The sequence below is a fragment of the Pyxicephalus adspersus genome, chromosome 5 (genome assembly GCF_032062135.1).
Source record: "Pyxicephalus adspersus chromosome 5, UCB_Pads_2.0, whole genome shotgun sequence".
In the NCBI taxonomy this organism is placed as follows: domain Eukaryota; kingdom Metazoa; phylum Chordata; class Amphibia; order Anura; family Pyxicephalidae; genus Pyxicephalus; species Pyxicephalus adspersus.
The window spans coordinates 16,613,025-16,636,372 of record NC_092862.1 but is presented as its reverse complement, the minus strand read 5'-3'; the positions used below and the strand labels follow the sequence as shown (position 1 = coordinate 16,636,372).

General features: G+C 36.7%; 1 long non-coding RNA gene across 1 annotated transcript in view; it reads right to left on the bottom strand.

The window, feature by feature from the left end:
* Positions 1–21,861, bottom strand: part of LOC140330547 (uncharacterized) — a 75,336-nt gene extending 53,475 nt beyond the window's left edge. Inside the window, exon 1 of the long non-coding RNA XR_011920760.1 lies at positions 21,748–21,861. This is a non-coding gene — a long non-coding RNA (uncharacterized lncRNA). The remainder of the gene's footprint in view (positions 1–21,747) is intronic.
* Between the last annotated feature and the right edge of the window lie 1,487 nt (positions 21,862–23,348).

Genomic DNA, 23,348 nt, shown 5'->3' with positions numbered 1-23,348 from the left:
TTGTACAGTACATTTCTTTTAATATGATTCCTTATTTTCTGGCAAATACTAAATACCAATACCAAATGATCCTCACAAAAATTATTGGACTTCCTGTGGTATCTATCTGTGTTGGTATTAGTTAGCATTGATTTTACTTCTCTTTATGCACATCTCACCCAAACCATGGTGATGGGAGATTTAAGAGATGCAGACTAGGGATGAGCGTCTGACATTCTCACGAAAAGTTCCTGCCTAATTTCTGTGAACTGATTCGTGGACCCTTCGGAAGATCGAAGAAACCATTACAGGAGGAGTACCATGGCTGCAAGCCCTCATTTAACCTCTAGTGCCTGGGGATCATGCACAGGAGGATTCTCATGGCCGCATTCATGAATGCAGCTGCGGTACTCTTCCTGGTAGTGTGAGTCCAGCGGCTGTGCTCATCAATCAATGCAGCCGTGGGAATCATCACAGGATGATTCCCATGGCTGCATTCATTCATGATGAGCACAGCCGCAGGACTTCTGCGTTCTTGGATAGAGAATCTCTATCCAAGAACACATACTGCAGGGCTGCAAGAACATCCAGGGGAGCGGAGCTCCACTTCCCTCATTGCTCTTGCAGGTCCCAAAAAATTACATATCGACGACTGAATTTACACAGGCCGTTCTCGCTTACATGTTCGGTAAGCGAGAACATCGCGATTTGCATCGAGATCAAATTTTAACTTTGCTCGCTCATCCCTAATGCGGACCTAAATCTGTAACTTCTAGGATGCAATCTATTACACTTTTGTTAAAAGATTTAGAAATAGTTAAGAACCTTATGCTTTCATGTATTATTATGAATTAGGAAAACTATGTCCATTTTTTTCTTGGGTATTATTGGTGGATGGTCCCAAGTTGGTTTGGTCATGTGGTTGTTCTCCCCCCATGTAGCCTGCCTTTGGCTATATTTGAGGCTTTGGTGGCCCTTGCACATAGGCTTATTTTTCATTAGGGCATCCCAACCCACTATGAATGCTGCTCTTTTTAAAACAGGTTACATACTATATATATATAAATACCCATTTAAAACAATTGTTTCTAATTTAATGACAGCACAGGGTACAAATGCAACCAGATGCAACTGTTAAAAAAAGTCAGACTAAAAATACATCCCACATTGCAACCTTTTATCTTAGACAATATTAGACAATACAAAGAGAAAGAGAGCTTTAACAGTATATTACAACTGATACAGCTCAAAAGTTCTCAATAATATAGCCATCATGTTCTGTAAAATAGAACATACACAGGTTGTATGATCAGATTGTAATTTATATAACCAGTGTTATTTTCACATTCCACTCCCGGTGCTTGTTTGCAAGTGTTAGCTGTATTTATGCTGTCAACAGCCGGAAAGCTACTGTTTGGCTACCTCTAATTTTTTATAAAAGCAAAATTGGAAAGAGGTTAAAAACACAGATGCAGCAAGCCACTGATTGGATAGCTCTGTCCAGGCGGAGGATCAGGGGTGGGGTAGCGGATGGGTTGTAAAACAGAGACCTATAAAGACACTAATTTGCTATGACTTCCCAACCCTAAAAGCAGGGGTGGGAAAAAGGAATAACACATTTTTGTCTCCCATAATTAAAAGGCATTGGTGGGTAAGAAATTTAAAATTGGAAATTTTTTTACATATCAAATGTACCGATTTGACATGTAAAAATACAAAATAAACGTACAGCCAGGAAGGTTAAAAAACCAGGCACATTAAATGGGTAATACTAGGATACCAGATTTGAATATCAACATTTTCTGCATGGATGTGTATGTTTTATGTTATAATATTTCCCCCGATGTTAGTGTGGATTTTCTTCTACATTCCAAAAATCCAAAAATGTACAGATTGATTTATTGCCTACCTTCTCCCCCAGTTTCCATAGATCATGTTTGAGATATTGGACTATGACTGTGGTAGGTAGTCAGGGACATTGGATTGCAAGATCTTCTAAGGAACAGTGTCATTGACACTATTGACACTAAAAAGCACTGTGTAATGTCATATATGTGCTCTATAAATACATGGTAAAAGTAATAAAGTGAGCTATAGCTTAGGGAGTTTCTTAGGATAATCAGTAGCAAAAGCATGTGGTCAGTACTAAATAACAATTCCAGAACACAACCGAAATACTTATAGCTGGTGGTGTAGTGAGCCACATACATATTACTAATGACAGCTAAGAGGAACCAAAAGAAAGAGGAATATCAATGACAAAATAGTTTCATCGTGGGAAAAAAAAAACAAACTTGGCCATAAAGTCACCTAACCTACTGACATCAAGACAATTAGCATGCTCTGGAGGGTATTGTTCTCTAAAATTTAATGTAGACACATATTTGCGGCAGTCTGCAAGTCTTTTGTGGTATGAGTAAAATGATATTGAAGCTTTCCTGTTCCATAGTAATACATATGACCACCAATAGGAAAGAGTGGCAAGAAGGAGGGACGGGGCAAGTTTACCCAATACCAGGCATTTTTGCCAGGGAGTTTTGGCAATCAGGAAAGCCATGGATTGAAGGTACCTGCAGGCTGCAATAGGTGTATGCTAACTGTAGATGCCAATACTTATACTTATACTTATATCTGATAGCAGTAAAGGGAAGCACAACAAAGTGTAGGGAGCCTTCTGAAATGAAGCACTGCTGCTTTTCCTGGTATACAAAAAGTCAACTTCACATTATTGTGTTGCAGTATCCTTATGTTGATTGGTAAACTGCCACTTATTTAATCGACACCCCTATGATTTAAAGTGGAACTTAATATTTGTGATCATGTAGGGATTTTGTTTCATAAATGGACAGATGAGGTCCCTTCTGCAATGAACTTTATAGTCTGTTTGATAACTCACTGAAGCTGGAAAAATCGCTCAGCTGCACATGCTTCCCAGGACACCCAGCAATCCCAGATTCTCCTACAGATGTCAGAACTGAATGAACTTCAACACTCCCTCATGAGAGTAGCATCACCCCGGACAGTCAAGATCCCTATTTATTGTACAACGCTGCGTTATATGTAGGCACATAATAAATATTGTTTATTCATAATAATATCTAAACTTTGCAACTAGAAAGAGAGGAAGGAAGATGATGGTGGCACCCTGCGACAGAATAGGGGAGTATACCAGGGTTCAACTCTGCTTTAGGACAAAGCACTGGCACCACATCACATTCCCAAAAAAGGATCAGATGTGACATTAACAGTCCTAGTGTGCATTGGCAGCATATTCTAAAAGAATGGGTTACCCCAATGCAAAGCACATTAACGCATGGCATAACACAGTTCAGCGTGCATGCATTAACTCTTTGGACAAATGTGAACCAGCCGGACGCATCTGCTGACATCTGATAAAATCCTGTTATATATTCAACTTGGCCAACGCATTGAATATAAAAGACGTAACTTATTTTTAAAGAGTGGCTTTATTTTTCATTTTGCCTTATCAGATAAATCTCATTTCTGACACAAATATATCGATAAGAACTAGCTATATTTTTTTAAAAGTTTTTATTTTATTGCATTCTTGATATATTGTGCTTGCTCTGAATAGTTCACCTGGCATGTATTTCAACAATATAACTTGCTAGCACAAATGGGACTTTGCACAGAGCATTTGTATTCTGGTTTCTTTGCTAATCATTTGCATATGTTAGCAAAAGTAAATTGCACATCTCTGTAACAGCTGCCAGTTAATCTGTTACCATCATGAAACTGCCATCACACCCATCCAAAATGTTTAAATCAGGAATCTGCCTGCCCAAACCTTACTTAATCTTCTGAGTAGAAACTTTACACAAGCATTACAATCGTGGACTGTAGACTTAGCAGAAAGTGACAGAAGGAGATAATGGGGGAAATGTCATATAGGATCTTTCAGTGCTTAATTCCACAATAGAAAGAGTCTGATGAATGTATGCAGCATGTTTTCCATAGTCCAGCCATATCCAAAGAGTGGGAGCTACCCCTTTCTGATTGATAAGTCCATGGAGCCCATAGCTACCATACATGGACTGTCTGTCAAAAATAAGTCACATGTTCTAATATTTTGTTGGACCTCCTTAAGCCTTGATTACAGCACTCATTTTTGTTGTATTATTTTATTGAACTTACAACATTTTGTCCAGAAATGCATTAATCCTTCACCAAGATTTTGTATTTGTGATGATGGTCAGACCCCTGTAAAGACTTCTCTAGCACATCTCAAGAATTCACAATGGGATTATTCTCTGGACTCTGTGGAGGCCAATCAATGTGTGAAAGAGATGTCTCATGCTCCCTAAATCACTCTTTCACATTTGGAATCTTGATATTGTCATCTTGGAACATGCCCAAGCCATCAGGGAAGAAAAGAAAACATTGATGGAAGGACCTGGTCATTGAGTTTATTCAGGTAGTCAGCTGACCTTATTTTTAGACACATAACATTACTGAACTTAGACCTGACCAACTGAAGCAAAACCAGATCATAACATTGCCACCATAGGTACTCCAGATCATAACACTGCCTCTACAGGCACCTCAGGTCATAACACTGCCCCATCAGGTATACCAGATCCTCACAATGCCCCCACAGGCACCCTAGATCATCTTACTGCCCCCACAGGCACTCCAGATCATACCACTGACCCAACAGGCACCCCAGATCATACCACTGACCCAACAGGTGCTCAGATCATACACTGCCCTCACAGGCACCCCAAATCATAACACTGCTCCCACAGGAACTCCAGGTCATAACACTGCCACCACAGGAACTCCAGATCATAAAACTGCCCCAATAGGCCAACCAGATCCTCACAAAGCCCCCACGGGCACCCTAGATCATCTTACTGCCCCCACAAGGCACCCCGGATCATAACAATGACCCCAAAGTCACACCAGATTGTAGCACTGCCCTCATAGGCACTCCAGATCATACCACTGACCCAACAGGCACTCCAGATCATACCACTAACCCAACAGGTGCCCAGATCATACACTGCCCTCACAGGCACCCCAAATCATAACACTGCCCCCACAGGAACTCCAGATCATAACACTGCCACCACAGGAACTGCAGATCATAACACTGCCACCACAGGAACTCCAAATCATAACACTGCCACCACAGGAACTCCAAATCATAACACTGCCCCATCAGGCACACTAGATCCTCCCAAAGCCCCCACAGGCACCCTAGATAATCTCACTGCCCCCACAAGGCACCCCGGATCAAAACAATGACCCCAAAGTCACACCAGATTGTAATACTGACCCCACAGGCACTCCAGATCATACCACTGACCCAACAGGCACCCCAGATCATACCACTGACCCAACAGGCACCCCAGATCATACCACTGACCCAACAGGCACCCCAGATCATAACACTGCCCCCAGAGACACCCCAAATAAAACAAATGCCCCAGAAGGCACTCAGAAGGAAATCATAACACTGACCTCACAGGCTTCAAGCTTTCTTCTAAAACTAGGCTGTATAGACCAGACCTCACTCACGCCAAAATGTATTCATGTAGGTTGCATTAAAGGAAATATGACATGAAGGGAAATGTATTGTCTGCAGTTGCTAACATATATAAATGCTAGCTATATCATGCTAATGCTTTGGCTTCAGGACTTACATTTGCTGATCTGGAACAAGAACGTATCTTAAGAGAAAAGTAATAAGTGTACTTTTAGTGCACTTATCTATGGCTACTTTCACCTGAACTTTTCAAGAACTTTTCAAATATATAATACCTACATAATTCTTTCTATTGCCAAAACTGTTTTTACTAGGTTTAAATCTCCAGTCAATTTATATTTTCTGTCTTTGTCCTGTTGAGATTTCCTGTCACTTCTTGTCCTCAAGACATAATAGAAAGTGAGGCTACAAAGTTAGGGGAATTTTGTCCTAAACAGTCGTCACCAGAACAGGTGTCCCTATTGGAAGACTTACTGTCATCTCACCACTCAATATAATACTACAGAATTGATTTAGCTGTAGGTATATTTTAACTGCACCATATACAAGCAAAATCTCTGCTGGGTTATAATTTCCATTGTAATAAAAAAAAAACTTAGTATGAAGCCTAAAAGAAGATCAGCCCATTATCCCTGTTACTGTTTTTACTATTACCAATATTTATTTTTAAACTTGTAATTGCATGTGACAATTGCAGTGTTAACCCGACACACTGTGCCACCTTCAGGCTGCACTAGCATCTGCAGTACGATCTGCAAACGGAAAGCTTATTTTGTAAATTAATTTATCAGCCTGTATTTGATCTATATCATGAATGACATAGTGATCACATGAAGAGAAACTACACTGATTAGTTGACCAGGCAAAATGTCAGCAGCTAGCTTTCAAACGAAGGACATTCATTAACATATCCTAGGAATAGACCTTTGTGCTGAGAAAAGGTTAATACACAGATTGCTGGTAGGAAAGGTCACGTAAGTGTATTGAAATAGGTAAAGGATTAATGAAGAGCCAAGTATTTGGTATCTTTTCAAATGAGTCATATTTGTAGTACTGCAGTGGAAATTTCTCACAACCACCACTCTGATGCAAACCTGATTTGGAAATTTGATAATGATTGATGATGCAGGAGGCAGAGAGAAACAGTATAAAGCACAGGTTCCAGAAAGTACATTCATACTGATAGCTACATAGTTACATAGTTAGTTAGGTTGACAAAAGACATTAGTCCATCAAGTTCAAACACTAGGGAAATAAACATATCCCAGATAAAAAAACATATTGATATGGTTAATCCAGAGGAAGGTAAAAAATCCCTGGTACAATTTGGTCCAACAGGGAAAAAAATCCTTCAAGATCGTGTGAGGCAATTGGATGTTCTCTGGATCAACAGTCTCTGTTGTCTTTATTTTAAGAGTTTAATCCCCAGTTATATTCTGTGCTTCTAGAAAAACATCCAGCTTTTTTTAAAGCAATCTATAGAACTTGCTAAAACTACTTTCTGAGATTCCACATTTTCACAGACCTTAGTGTGAAGAATCCCTTCCTTACCCGGAGCTTAAATTTCTTTTCCTCAAGACTCAAAGGGCGTCCCCTTGACCTTTGTAATGATCTTAAAGTGAATAATTTGGAAAAGAGTTCTCTATATGGACTATTTATATAATCATGCAGGGTGATCATTTTTCCCCATTTATGCCTTCTATTTACCCTGCTTTATGGTTTGTTAACATTGGATTCACATTCTGATTTTAAAGAAGTGGGAGTACTTTGATATCACTGGTAGAAGATATTAGGTTATTAATAATACTTGTTTTGTTAATATTATTCATAAAATATATGGCTTATATAGGCAAAATCTAAAGAACAATTTCTGATTTAGTGTTTTTTTTTAGAATAGACAGTTGTAGTCTAAACAACAAAATTTTTATGACTTCTGCAGTTTAGATTTCTGAATATAATTCAGGTTAATGTAAAAATAACTCAAATGCATAGACACACCGCAAATATACATGGGGTTTCCTTTAACCCATATATTGCTCAAACTGCCTTTTTTAAAATGTATTCAGTATGTTGCCTTGATTAGCTTTATATCTCCACATGTAAACCAAATGAATGCTATTGAGTTGAACAGAGCAGCTTATATCGTTTTGTATTAAAATCAATCACACTGTGTAATAGATGATAGATCTTGGCATGCTGGCAAACCACTATTGTAAGCTTTCACAGTTTCTAACATATTGGGAAAAACACAAGTGCACAAGTCCTATTTGTGTTTGCAGAACAAATAAGTCGAAATGATATTTGTCAGTGCTGTCAGATGCACACAAGTGCAGCCAGATAATAAATGTGAAAATTTTAAGAGATGTCTGAGGCTTCCTATTTATTGCCATTCTACATGCCAATGCCATGCGGCTGATATGACAGTGTAAGACATCTAATTAATTACAAGGCTTTAAAGAAAAGTTTACGTGACCGAAAAGATGGATGTCATCATTCTCCCGTCAGAACATTTTTTAATGACCTAAAGTTCAGACAAGTGATATAATCATCAGTATCAACTGTCAAGACAGTGAAATGGCTAGATGTGCAGAGGGAAGCATACATATTCCAGAATAACTGCTGGTCAATTAAGGATATTGCAGCAATAATAAAATACCATATCCTTTTCTTAAAATAGAGAATTTAAAATATGGAGAGAGAAAGATTAAGGCAGAATGGGAATTTTTTCTCATAATCCATCCCATTATTTGACATTGATTAGGAATGCAAATGGTACAGAGAAAGCTCCCAGTTTGCATTGTCTGTACAGGTTTTGGCTGCCACATTTGACACAAACTACCAGCTAGCACATCATTCCTTGTAAAATGACAGCCAGGTTTTCATGGTTTACTGCAGAAATGAAGTTTTTGCCTAGGCTGCCTTGTTGATGATCCAGCTCTGAGAGGAGATAAGACAATCTTCATAGACATGCGGCTCTGAAAACAAAAAAAGAATGTGCTACCCAAGTATATGATCAGCTCTGGCATTGCCACTTTGTAACTCTGTCCTAGTTCATGGAAAATAAGACGTGTAGGACTACAAATACAGGAAAGCTTAACATTTTTGATTCTGATTCTGGTACACAAGAAATAAAACAGATTAGTTGCACACACAAAGCCAATGAGTTAAGGGATATAGACCCTGATTTATCAAAGCTCTTCTCCAAGGCTGGAGAGAATACACTTTCATTAGTGAAGCTGGGTGATCCAGCAAACCCAGAATGGACCTGGTCTAAAATTTGCTAACAATTAGCCAATGTTTTTTAGGTAATCCATTCGGGGTTTGCCGGCTAACACAGATTCTCTGATGAAAGTGTATCCTCTCCAGCCTTAGAGAGCTTTAATAATCAGGGCCATAGTCTGGGATCTACAAAAAGTACAAAGTACACGTCTGTCGATGATCAGGTTCCCTCCTTCTGTTCTAACAGAGAACTTTAATAAAGGGGCAAATGCCCTGAAGCATATAAAGTGTGGTAACATGGCAGACAGAGAGTTCTTCAGACTGATGTTCTTATGATCGACATCCAGTGGATAGCATACCAAGGGTGATTTGTGCCATCCATTTGTCTCTCCTACCTCTCCACACTGATATCAGAAGGATGAGGCCTGAAAGTTTTAAAAACTTAGACATTAACTTAGAATTCTGAACATCATGATTAAAGGTTTAACAGAATAACAAACAACCCCTAAAAGATTAATCATATCTATAATCCAAAGCCCTGTTGTAAAATAAATACTTTTAATCATGCTTGGGACTATGCTGGTCTGCTAGTGTGGTCCTTAACATGTATAATAATATTGCATATTCTGTAAATATAGACACATCAAAAAGGCATCAATGAGGGGGATATGTAGAGAAGCTGGAAAGGCAAAGTTATAGTTCAGCTTTATTTAGTATGTATTATTATTATTATTATTATTATTATTATTATTAATATTATGTTAGTATTGCAAATGTATCTGAAAGTCACAATATTAAAAAGATGCAACTGGAAAGGTGCCAGCTTCCATCTGTAGACCACAGCTAAAATTTGTAATTTTAATGACCAGCTTTCAAGTGATTACCATGCCACAGCTGATAATATAACATTTTTTTTATTTTCCTTTACTAGGGACCTATAACACCAGGGATTTGAAACACCAACATTGGTGTCACTGTAAAAACTGAGTAAGTTTCTGATCGTAAATGGAGACCTGAGCTGTTAGTAAAAGCAGGACATCTATTAACATATCTTCAAGTATTACCTTGAGAAATGTTGATATAGATTTAGTAGATGAGAAAGGGATAAAACACATTAAAATGAAAGAATTATGGAGGTTGGCTCTCCAAATTCCTATTTCAAAATGTTTGTTCTTGCAACACTGATACTTTAGATTGATTTGAGTTACTGACCATATATATTTAAAGAAAGATAAGAACTTTTAGTCTAGAAATTCTAAAGTGAACCCCAACAATTGCAGTCTACATATTACAATATGGTACTTTAGATTTATATAATAAACACACAAATCCCGTAAAAAATGTTACCGTAACAAGGTAGTAACAATAGGTGACATACATATCTACACTAGCCATGCAGGAATGATTTGTAAATTCCTCTTTATCCGTATTATAGTATATGGTAGATTAATGACCATTAGTTTGTCCCATTAGGAATTAAAGGAATGTGCTAATTAGACCAACCTCCCTGCAGGGTTTCATGGCTTATTGCACTAAAAGTCTTTTATATACGTTGTTGTAAGAAAAACAGCCTAATAACGCAGATCTGCTGATCAAAATTGATGGGCTTATGGCTGGAACTAGAAAACCAATGTATGTAATCAGGTAAGTGAGAAATTATGGGTGTTAGAGAACTGAGCTGAATAAATAGATCAAGGAGGGCACAACTCGAATCTATGGGGATCTGCTGAATTAATGATGAAGTGATATCAATCATACAGTATATATTCTATGTCAAATTTAAGTAAATTATTGAAAACATCAAATTAGATTCTTAAACACAGACAATGGCAAGTCTTCCCAGCCTTCCCCACCGATCACCACCTCCTATTACTTGTTCAAATATATAAGTAATTCTAAAATGTTTAGGTATTACACATGGTCCATTCATTTAAAGCATGGTTAATGATTTAATGATAGAAAGTATTGGGGTTGCACTCCATTGAGACACAGAGCCTCCATCCACTGATTTAGGCTGTATCTAAATTGTATCTAATATTTACTTTTAATATACTATTGGTAATTAGTTTTGTGACTTTTGTTGTTGTAATATATATATATATATATATATATAGAAGTAAAAAAATTATAGGTTACACTGTAGAAAACAACTAACATGTTCTTAAGACTTCTGAAAATCTACAATTAGAAAATCTCACGCTCCATACTGATTCGGGAGCTCTACTTTTTGGCAGGGAATGTGCCAGACCTCTGCAGAGAGACCAGTGGAACCTTTTCTACAGCAAGTTGGCAGTGAGTGGCAGTGTTGCGCCACTTGCTTATGAAAGAATTATTTCAGAAAGTAAATAAAAATAGAGAAACATGTTCTTGAGTCACTTAGACTGTACACATCTGGTAAGTGCTAATTTGCAAAAATACCTTCCAGCATACTACTGTTGTTCAAGCTAGGCCATTATTGGGCTGGGAACAGTTTGCAGCTTTTTTTTGTCTCCTTGGAGTCAGATAGATCTTGGTTGTGAATCACATAAGCTTTTTATGTTTCTTATTTATACAATGTAACTTTTATTTTTTCATTTTGTGTACAATGCCCCATGAAACCATTCAACTTCAGATCTGCTTGGAAGGCTGAAATATTTTACTATAGATCTTAAAAGCTTCAATTTATATGCAGATTAAACTATATATTGTGAAAACAGAACATGTTTTTAATAGGTTTCTACTGTGCTTAGCTCAATTTAATGTAAAGAAGTAAAAACATACTTATCCTTCTCTAGGACATCAGATTACTGGTTGCAGAGTTTGACTGGTGAGGTTGTTGAAAGAGACCCCCATAGCAAGAGTTTGTAGTTCAGTTACATTTGTAGAGTGCAATGTTTACCAAAAATGTTAAAATTGTCTCTGGCTGTGAAAAACCTTTGGGACACATTGGGACTGATTAACTGAAGGATTATATATTGTTATATGTTCTATAACAGAGTAAATTATCCCCTAAGGATTTTTCACTTCGCTCCGATGACTTTTATCTAATTCCAAGATTTTTTTTTTTGGTTTTCCTTATGGGTATTATGAGTATTCTTTTCAAATTGCACTTTTACTACGTTCACAAAGCTAAGCAAATTATGCCTAGCAAGGTGATTTTTCACCTGGTAAGGGAGCTGCCGACATTTTTTTAATAAATCACCCCCATATATCACAACATTTTATTGATGGCTACTTGTAGGTTGCAGATAACATGATAATAGATTAAATGAAAAACAAGTGAATGTGTACTCATAAGCAAAAACCAGCCTTTCAATTGTATATTTTATAGGCCAAAACAGAGCGAATGTAAATTCAAGAAAGTTGTGGCTTGTATGTGGCTGTTGGAGCTCAAATTGGAAAAGCCCTTCCTCAAAGCAGAACCAGGTTCGACCTTTAAAAATGCTTGATTAGGCAAAGTTAATTATCTCTTTTACCTGCCCGATTGCTTTGGGAAACAGGTTGCCAGAATACTCAATAATCCCGGTTTCCCAGTGTGTGCCAGGAGAAACACCTGCATGGGAATTAAGCTAGGTACACACTTCCAATAATTATCGTTATAAAACAATTACTACCGATCAACGAATATGCACGATTATATTTGAACGATCGTATTGTGCACAATTCTGTACATTCTGTAACAATACGATCGTTCAAATATAATCCACCACTAATGTACACACGCTAGATACGATCGTTTGAACGATGCAGGAAGTGACATGGAAAGGAGAAAGTGTATTGCAGAAAATTCCACGATCACTGAACGACCGTACACATGACAGGACGGTCGTTTATTTCCAGTGACAATCCTCGTTCGTCTGCGTCGTTGGTAAGTCATTGTGCACAATTCTCGGACGATCCATCGTTAGTCATTCATTTCCAACGACATTTATTAGAAATGTGTACGCAACTTAACATCATCTCAACCAAACCAATTAAGATGTCCCAGGATTGTATTTAGTAGGGGAATGAGGAAGAAGATGGTGGAACCGTGCAACGGAACAGGGACCAGTGAGTATTGCAGGTTCAGTTCTGCTTTACCTGTTCTTCTCCATCAATGCAAGCCTACCAGTCAGGTCTGGTGTGCTAAAAATATCTTTGTGGCGACAATTTTATTTTTGTAAATGACAGCTGAAAGGGTAAGTGACTGTAGGAAAATACAAATAGCCGCAGGAGGGATAATTTACAGACACACACAGGTTCACTTTAAATGACAACAGACATTTTTTATAAAGCAAAACTGCCGGCGTATGGCAAGTTCTAGCTGTCACATGGGATTACATTAACAAAATAAATGAGAGGATAAAATACAGCACAAGTAACACATTTACAGTATACAGAAAGTGCTAAATTCATAACATGCTCATGGGTATAACATGTGCTAATGGTCTTTATATATCTTGTGAAAGTCAAATGTGTAGGTGCAATAATTGTAATTAGATATAAAGCATTTCACACATTTATATGCCAATTACCAAGAAATTCTTTGACCTTTTCTGGAAAAAGTAAGAAAAGTAAACAATTTATCAAATTAACATAAAAGAGAAAAAATTATTTCTTTCAAATTACTTTTTTAATCAACTTTAATCAGAATGATGTAAGAAACAGTATTATGAGTGCAAAGTTTCATAGCAGCCCTCAGTGGGCTTGAATGCCAGGCATAAAAAATGTCAAGTCAGATCGAAAGCTAAGTAGACTTTAAGGCTCATTTATAGTTTATAGATAATGCTATTCTTTTTCCTTTGAATATAACAATATACGTATTGATCATTTTTGTTGTTTTTGGGACCAGCATCACACCTCGAGTGTGGCTCGGGGTTACCGCTTTTTGTAATGAAATTTAACCCGAGCCACATTTGGGATTACTGCTAGGGAGGTTAAAGTGGGTTTACCAATGAGAGATGATCTAAGCTTCCATTGCTGAACAGGTTCTAAAACTACAGTTCGCCTGATTAATGTTCTGATCCTCTCCCAATTAATACTTTCTGGTTCATCGACCCAGAAAGAAAATGCAACTTAGGTGTTCAGATAATTGCCACCTAGCTATTGGCATGCTTGGTTCACATGTGTAACTGGAGCTGTTGGAACAAAAATATCAGCTTTACATCCAGGCAACCAGCATTCTTTACCATGAGTTTAGCAATGGAAGTGTATATCATCTCTTGGTACAGGTTCACTTTTTATGTTATATGAATTAATTGCATATATAATTTTGTCCCTATTTGGTTTATAGGGTCACTTTATAGGGTCACTTTGTTTAGGGGTTAGGATTAGAATTTCTAGATAGCTCTGGAACTTGTCTTTCCACTGGTAATGTTGGTTGGATGTCTGTTGATGCATAGACTGTACCTGTGCAGGTAGAGGTGGCAAACAATCAGTGACCCTATGCAGTATTTTTGTGTCCTATGGGCTATTTTAGAGTGTTTATGGGTGGGTACAAGTGTTTAAATATTTTCAAAACCGAGTTGGGGTAAACCCCCTGGAGCCATGGCATGCTGACAGAGTGGTGATCAGGGTAGCTGGCCTTGGAAGCCTGAGCTGAGGCCTGTCCTCGGAACAAGATCTGGCAGTAGCTGGGTATTTTTTTTTTTTTTTTTAGTATCTTCATGTGAATGCCAGTGGTGCTTGGGAATTTATTAAGCAGTGAATCTGACATTCACTGAAACATTTCAGTGGAGGATCAGGTACTGTCAATATTAACATATGGACCTAGAAGATTCACTACTAGGAAATGTTTCCTGTATACATTCCTTTTACTATATATGTAAAAAATATTTGCAAGGTCTTTTTTTTTTCATTTCTCCAAAAGTCCTTATATTTCACAAGAAAAGCTTTTATTAGACACATACTAAAAATCTGTAGACTCTTCAGGCCACATATCTGTTCTAGTATGCATCAGATAGTGAACTTCTGAAATTCTAATTTGCTTTACTGCTCTCTAATGTATAGTGAATTACTGTCTTTTCATATTATCATGTTACATGCTTCTTCCATGTGGCAGCACAGCATATTGTAGGCTTGAAGTACTTTATAAATAGCTTCGGCAGTGGAAAGACGTGGACTTTTACATGCTTTACATTCCAGGCTATTTCAGACTATAAAATATCATTATTAATTTTATTATCCCTATACTGTTATTTTCTTTACAATAATAATGACAATATGGATAGCTTCTGTCTTGCCACACTTGAGACGGTATTTGCATGATGACTTTACATGAATCCCATATTTTTTTTTTTATACAATTGTATGTCTTGAATTAATTATTCACTGGCCTCAATGAAGTATACGTGACTAAATAAGCCTTACATTATGCGCTAAAAACTACATTGATTATAGACTACATGTGCACTCGACAGTTATATGAAGTGTGTGTTCTGTGGGCACTTGGTTTGTTTAGGGTTATGATTTATCGGCTGTTTCTAATAATACCGGTAACATAGAATAACAAAATCTGTTCAATTGAATTCTTTTATTTATTTATTTTTGTCCAAATTTTTAATGTGAAGTGGAATATGCTGTGAGTTTCTAGTCTACAATAATCTCCTAAATGTTGTAGTACATAGTCCACCACAACATGTACTGTAGATTAAGTTTCCCCAACCCCTAGTCTGAGAGGTGGGACGCAGCCATGGTGGGTGCACCCCTAGCCAGGTCAGGAGAAGGACCCTGCATGGGGGGGCGCACCAGCCAGAGCAACGGACCATGTCCCCGTATGGATCCCAGGAAGGGAAGGTCCTGCATAATGACGTCACTTTAGGGGAAGTGTCTCCCCCTTTAAATGACACATGGCTCCCCACACATGTGCGGTTCAGAGTTTATGCATTTAGGGGTCCGCGAGTTCCAAAAGGTTGGGGTTGGGGACCACATGTAGATCATGTGTAGATTGGATAGTGATGGGTTCTGCATGTTTTTGGAGTACATTAGTCAGGAGTTTGCACAATTTTTAATAGTTTTTTGATTATACAGTTTTAGAATAATACCTAATCTATATAAGTATTCAGTATATGGTGTTAACAAAAATCCTTGAGCGCTAGTGTGAACAAACCTTTAGTAGTGTGAACAAACTTAGTTCAGATAATATTATAAGTCAGTGTTTCTTGACCTTTTTAACATGGGGGAAACATTTTAAATTACTCCCAGGTCTTCAGGTAACCCCAGCTAAAATTACTGAATCCCAGGTATACTGTATAATTTATTGTTGAATATTTAGGTTTTCTGTTTTCAGCTCTGAGATTTTGTTTCTTAGACTGATGGAATAATTTAAATCCACCAAATAATGTCCAAATAGAATGTGTGTGTGTGTGTGTGTGTGTGTGTCTTGGTGTATTTTTGTTACCTTCATATGAGATTGATTCCCTGTACTTTGTAAGGGCTTCTAAGAATCTGCTCATGACTAACATAAACAATTTTGAAGCTTTATGGAGCGCATTGCGTCTTACAGTTCCCTGGTCTGGGTTTCAATCATCCATATCCAAACAGGAGTGATGGGTCTTTAGGGACAGGTGAGTATTGCATCCATACCTGCATTTTTATTTTAAATACTGAAGGGCTATTTATATATTTTAAAGTAGAGTTGAACTTTAATTACAGATAAACATGAATTATACAGGTTCTGTAACTTAGTAAAAACGGGTAAGACTAAATCCAATTAACAACAGAAGTTGTATAATTCTGATATGTCATTAATTAGGGGGATTAGCTGGCAACTCTGTCCTCTGGGTCAAGTGCTCCTTTTCTTCCTCAAGTATCCAAAACATGTTGGTAGGCTAATTGGCTCAACTGTTGAGATTTGAACAAGGATGGGGATTTCTCTCAACATCTGTCAGTCTGCCCCATACTCCAAAATATTTCGTAAAATTGTTTTTGCAGAGGAGAAGAAAGTCCAAACAAATCAGAATAATTTGTATATGTAAGAGTTCTTAATGTTCCCTGTTGATCTCTCTGCTGTGCTTGAGAAGCGAGCTAGACAGATAACCATGTGGAAGGCAAAAAAACAAAAAAACGATTTAGAGTAGTAAACTTTAATGTTGTTTCATGAACCATTTCATTCAGAGGATTAAGCCTCTGTAAGTATACAAAAAAACTAACTGGAATGCCAGATAATTGTGCGATAATAACTGTTATGGCTGGCATTTACATGACAAAATAGTCTAATACTCCATCATTATCAAATTGGCTGTATTTTGGTCACTGAGTGCTAACTCATTAAAAATAAAAAAAAAAGTTTAGACTTCAATGAATTAGTTGTCTTTTAATTAAAAATGTTTAATGATATATCTACCATGTAATGCACTAGAGGAAAAATCAATTTTGAGTTTGCAAGAATCAGTGGTGAGGCAAATCGGTTTTAGAGTTCATAAAGAGCTTAACATTAATTTCAGTTCAAAACAACAATAATATTAAAATTAAATTTGGGTTACTGGATTGGTAAACATAGGACGTGATAGGGAGTGATGGAAAATGAGAGACAGAGAGCTATATATATATATATATATATATATATATATATATCATCTTCCCATGTTTAGTATTAATCATTTCCTAATTGTAACAAATTGGACATTTTAAAGGGACATTCAAATTTTTTGAATACAATTAAAAATTATTAACATTAAGTCTAGATGTAGGCACGTCTCTTCTTACACACCCAGAAACAATGAGAAAGGAGCTATGCTTAGGATTTGGTAGGATTATGCTTAAGATTTGGTAGGAATTTCAAAAACACTGGAAATCATTGAAATAAGTTTGGGAAAAGGAAAGGAAAATTGATCTAAGTAAGCTATTAAAATACTCATTTTTCTGTTCTTTGCCTTGCATTAGTTTTAGTGGGTGACAAAGTCTCTTTAATGTTTTCAAGATTCCAAAGTCCAAGTATACGTTAAAAGAATAATAGACAAGTTAATTATTTGCACATTTATTTTTATTAAGTACAATGTCTTATTCTTCTTTATATATAAATATTTACAAGGTCCAATCTATTTTTTGTTTTTACATATCCAGGTAAAAAAAATCAATTTCTGTACCCAATAGACGAAGTCACCGGTTGTATAAAGGTCAGTAGATGCTGTCAGCTTTATGGTGTTTGGGCTAAATAAATATGTTGTTTCAAGAAAACATTATTAGAACAAGACAACATGCATGTCTAAAGCTCGGGGGTAACACAATATATGTCTCATATGGTACAGTTGGGAATGAATGTGTGATAAAGCAGGGTAAAAGTCATACAGGATTTTTGGCTTGAAGGCCCCTCGATCTAGAGAATGTAGTACTAAATAATAAACTACAGGCAAACATCAGTAAGCTGTGATACGCAATCTTCTTTTGATGTTTGAGTTGCATTTGTATTTCCAGCCATTTGAGTATCAATTTAAAAAAAAAACAAATTCTGTAAAAATCTGATAAAGTGTGATTGCTACTGTTTTTTTTAGATTAGATTAGGACAGAGGGGGAATCTCTGTCAATGGGGCTTATTTAATAAAGCCCTCTGAAGCTGGAGAGGATACACTTTCATTAGTGAAGTTGGGTGATCCAGCAGACCTGGAATGGACTTCTTCAAATGATATTTGCTATTTGTTAGCAGATCCATTCCAGGTTTGCAGGATCACCCAGCTTAACTGATGAAAGTGTATCCTCTCCAACCTTGGAGAGCGGTAACAAATCAGGTTCAATATGTAATGTTAATGTAGTCTTGTGCTGCCATCAGGGCCTTATCAAAAGAGCTTGACTTTTGCAATGCCCAAACTTTTAGATATGGGGACGAGGAACCCAAGGAGTTTACCTAATATGGGGTTTAGAAATTTCAGGGGTGGTACTTCCTAAGTGTCTGCTGGAATTTTCCCCCATTTTATTTCCTTTTAACAAGAAAGACAAGTGAATCTCCCTAGTGGAGATATTAAGAACAATACCAACTAACAATGGTTCTATCTTTTTCCTGTTTTACGCACAAAAAAATGATCCTTTTCCTAAAAAACTTTAACTTTTAGTTTTAGAGACTAATTCACTAGAACCGATATCTGTCTTTATATACAATTTATGAAAACATCACTCCCAACTGTCCCAATTTTGCCAAGACAGTACCAATTTCTGGGGGTCTGTTTAATGGCCAGGCACCCCTTTGTCCTATACTGAACCATTACTGTCCCAGCACTGGATGATTGGGAATTATATTGATCCACTAGTAAGCTAATTAGTGTTGTGTGACAAGTGACTTCCTTTCTGCCATTCCAAGCTGGGGTCCTCCAATTTAACCACAGCTGACCTTGAGTGACAACTTTGAGAATGGAAGAGATCTAAAGTACAGTGAAAAACAAGGGAAAGCAGCACACAAGATGGAGTGCAGACATGTAAGAATTATTGGAGAGGCATAAACCCACAGAAGGCTGAAGTTTTGCTGGAACGCAAAGTGATGAGGACAATAAGAAGACATGGTGAGTCTTTGATGATATTCTAAACCTACATTGGAAAAAAAGACCTGCAAATGCTGCCAATATATATATATATATATATATATATATATATATATATATATATATATATATCACAGTATACAGCAGTCTCATTCACCCTTTCACCATGTCTGGACCATTCCTAAGTTCACAAGAAGCACATTTCACATTGCAGCACAGCTGCTTGTATTGATTGCTTAGCGCATCAGAGCTGTCACTCTTTGGGATCAATTCATGCTGTCTTTTCACACACACCAGGGTACAATGTAGACCCATAAACTTGAACCTCAGTGTAGTACCAGCACCTAAACAGTGACAGTAATAAATACAGGTTAGATTGTGGAATGGTGTTTTGTTCTGAATCAGACTATTTGTGTTATATCCTTATATAAACAATACAATTTTGATGCCCTACAAATATTTTTTAGGAAAAGCCCTGCTTGCTGAGTTGTGATTGCTTGCTTTTAAATTATTGTGTTAGGTCATGAAAGCCCCATTTGGCACATTTAAAAACTTCAAATATTTAGGTTATCATTAGAGCTATCTCCTCCAGTCCTGGAGAACTTTGATAAATAAGGCCCATTATAACACATCAGTGAATAGAAATTGTTTGTATTGGCTTGGTGTAGAAGCAGCTTGATGCAGCTAAGGATGAGAATACAGGTTGGAATGAGTCAACTGCATCTCAAACTGATTTTAATACAAGTGGGAATGCCTCTGAATGCTGCGTTTGGCCATCCACATGTGTTATGATCTTATTGTAGGTAGAAAAAGGTCACACATATGTGCTTTAATATTATGTTTAGCTATTTTAGCTAAATGAAAGTCTATAAAGGCTAGGGTCAGCTGTACACATTATCTTGTACAATGTACTCAATTTTGTATAATGTTCTATTTTTTGGAGAGGGAGAAAGACATGATTGCATTGTAATATTGATGGGACCAGTCCAAAACATGTATATATATATAAATATATATATATATATATATATATATATATATATATATATATATATTATAGTTGCAAATCCTACTCTCGAAAAGGGTAATTATTTTTGTTTAAAATCAGGAACCAAGAATTAAGTTTTCAGTATCTGGCAGCTTGTGCTGTCTGGAAAACACGCTCAAAATAATCTTTCCAGGGAAGACGCACAATTCAACATAACTATTCATATTCAAAAAGACAGAAAATGGTTAAGTAAAAGCCCTACAGCTTATACACTAGAACACAAATCAGATGTGTTCTTGTCATTTTGAACTGACTCGGTTAAACTAGTGGCTTCCCAATGTCATCTTGACAGCTGTGTTAAACTGATAATATATCTTTGTTTCCAGTGGTGCAGTCAGAAAAGTGAATGATTTCCTTTTACAACCATGCCCCAGATTCTGTTTTGTTTTTTCTTAAAGCATTTTGTTACTTTCTTGTGATGCTTTTATATAATATATTTCTTAGCAAAGGTAAACAACTTCCTATATGACTTCTATGGAAAACACAAAGCATGTCCCATGTATAAAGAATCCAAATACAGTAGCGTTGGGGAGGGCTTTACTGAAAGGGGCAGAACTTTACAAGAACAGAAATGGAAGGGAGCATATGGTGGCCATATGGTGTCAACATACAAATTACATTGAATCATTACTCTGGATGTCTATAGCCATGACTCAAGTATGACATAATGCTCAATCTACTGGAACATGAACTTTGTATATGTATTACACTTAATTTTTTTTTTATATTACCATTATTTGTGTTACATATTCACTTTACAGACAATATTGCAATACAAACCAAATTCAAACCAGTTTTAGAAGAGCAACATTCGTTAGGACAAGAAGACATGGATGGCAAATAAAAAACATTGATGGGCAGTGAGGGGCATCCTCCCAATTTGGACACATCCAATAGTAGAAAGCATATTAATTCACTTCTCAAAAATATATCTGAAATACAATAAAAATCTTTGGCTTCAATGCATATATATTGCGGATTAGCATCACACGCAGGTCACCCCAACTCAAAATAGAACCTCTAACCACATATAAGCAAAAATAAGCACGACAATATAACGCAAATTTCAGCCTCCTGGCTCTCTCGGAAACTGATAACAGAGGTATTGGCCCGTAGACCTTATTGGCCTAGTAAACCTCCTTGCCTCTCCCAGTATACAGGCTACACACAACCTGAGCCACATGGCCACAGGGAAATACACACTCCCTTTTTATTATTATTGGCCAAGAGCTTACTAGCCACCCTCAGTTTTTGGCCTGAAAGAGGGATGAAGTGTCTGGTCCAGAAAATTCCTTTCAAGACACTCTGAGACTGGATCTCACATTAAGGGGCGTGAATGTGCACCAACACAATTATTTACAGCCCATCTGGGTACTTTAATTCCTTTCCAAGTGAAATTGAGGTAGATGCTGCCAAATTCTCACTGAATTTGGCATCACATATTTCATTACACTATTAAATAAAGTGGTACTTTAACACAGCAGTGCAGTGGTAAGTTATGAACCAAGGAATATCGAACATTGTATTAAAATCCAGCTATTATGCAGAGAAAAATGTGTTCTTACCTTCATAATATATTTTAAAGCCATGTGCGCTTACTGCAAAGTCACTGGTCAACCGTAATGAAAATACAGCCCCTGTGCTTGTAACAGGAGGAGGAAGATGGAATCCTGTTAACCTAAAATATAAAATCAACCAATCAATAAATAATACACCAAAACAATGGTATCATTTTCAACACTTTTTTTATGCATTGTAATTGATAAACTGATCTTTTTTTTTATTTTCATTGCTTGTCTAAAAATTGTATTTTGAAATTAAACATGCAATACAGGGTTTCTGCAGATTGTGTTGTGTTTTAATGGTCCATGTAGACTTGTAAAGAGGTAGAGAGGGTTAATCCTCATCTGACTTATTTACAAGTGTAGAGGGGATGAGACCTGTAAAATTCAAAATTACACTAGCTTTTATGAATATTCACAGGTTAGCAATAAAGCAGTGTAAAAAATTTGCTGTGCACCAGCCAGTTTATAGCTACAAGAAGTGAATATGAAATGTTCATAAACAATATTTCATGTCCTGATCTAAAATAAAAAGTCACTATATGAACAAACATAATATGCAGAAAACATGACACAGTCTTTAAGGGACACTGAGGATTTTCAAAGAGTAATAGACTTTAGAAGATAAATCTGGTCAAATATAAAAATGGACAGCACAAAAATGGACAATAAAACACAGCAAAGTAGAGTTTCTCTATTAGATGCACTCTAACCCCCTTCTTCATGACTTAACTCAAGTTATACAGCATTAGCTTTTTATTCACAAATGGGTGCATAATTGTGTCTGCTATTGAAGATGACACAAAGTCCAACAAAGGATAAAGAGTATTGTCAATTGGATAACAGCCTATTGTTATACAAAATCACAATGGGCTGTCAACCACTGGAAAAAGGAGGAATGACATCACTATATCTAGAAAGACAAGCATACTTTGTATTAGCAAAGGGCAAAGAAGCTTGGAAAATGCTCTTTAAAATATATATTACAGTAAATAACAGATAACAGCCTAATTGGCTAGTGGTTGTTGGCTGGTTGGTGGTACGTAACAACCAATACAATGGAAATGTATCCTGCTGTGCACATTGGTGACAGCAGCATTTATATTGGCTCATGAATTTTGGGGCTTTATCACTCATCACAACCACCATTCATAACACTATTTGCATAATAAACAAGTGAATGGGCGCCAAATTTTTTTACCGTTGCCATTTAAAAACTGACCACTTGCAACGTGCACAGTGTTTTGCCAACTATAAACTGCAAAAACTCCCTGAGAATTTTTTGGCAAACTCAGATGTCAATCCTACTGTGCTGCCCTGCACATTAAAATTATTATGGAGCCCTCTCCATAATTATTCTGGATTATTGACACAAAGAAATTAAAGGTTAGCATAACAGCCAATTAAACTAGTATATTTAGAATAAGAGGTAAATAAAGGCAGTCTCTGTGTTTCTATTGGGAGCAGTTTCCTTTAAAAATGAATATTTTGCTTCTATAAAAATAAAAATGTAATATATTCTATGTGGAGAACCAGACAGCTAATGTTTACTTTCATAGTCTATCATTTCATTGCATTGCCACATTGAAAGATATACTATTTAT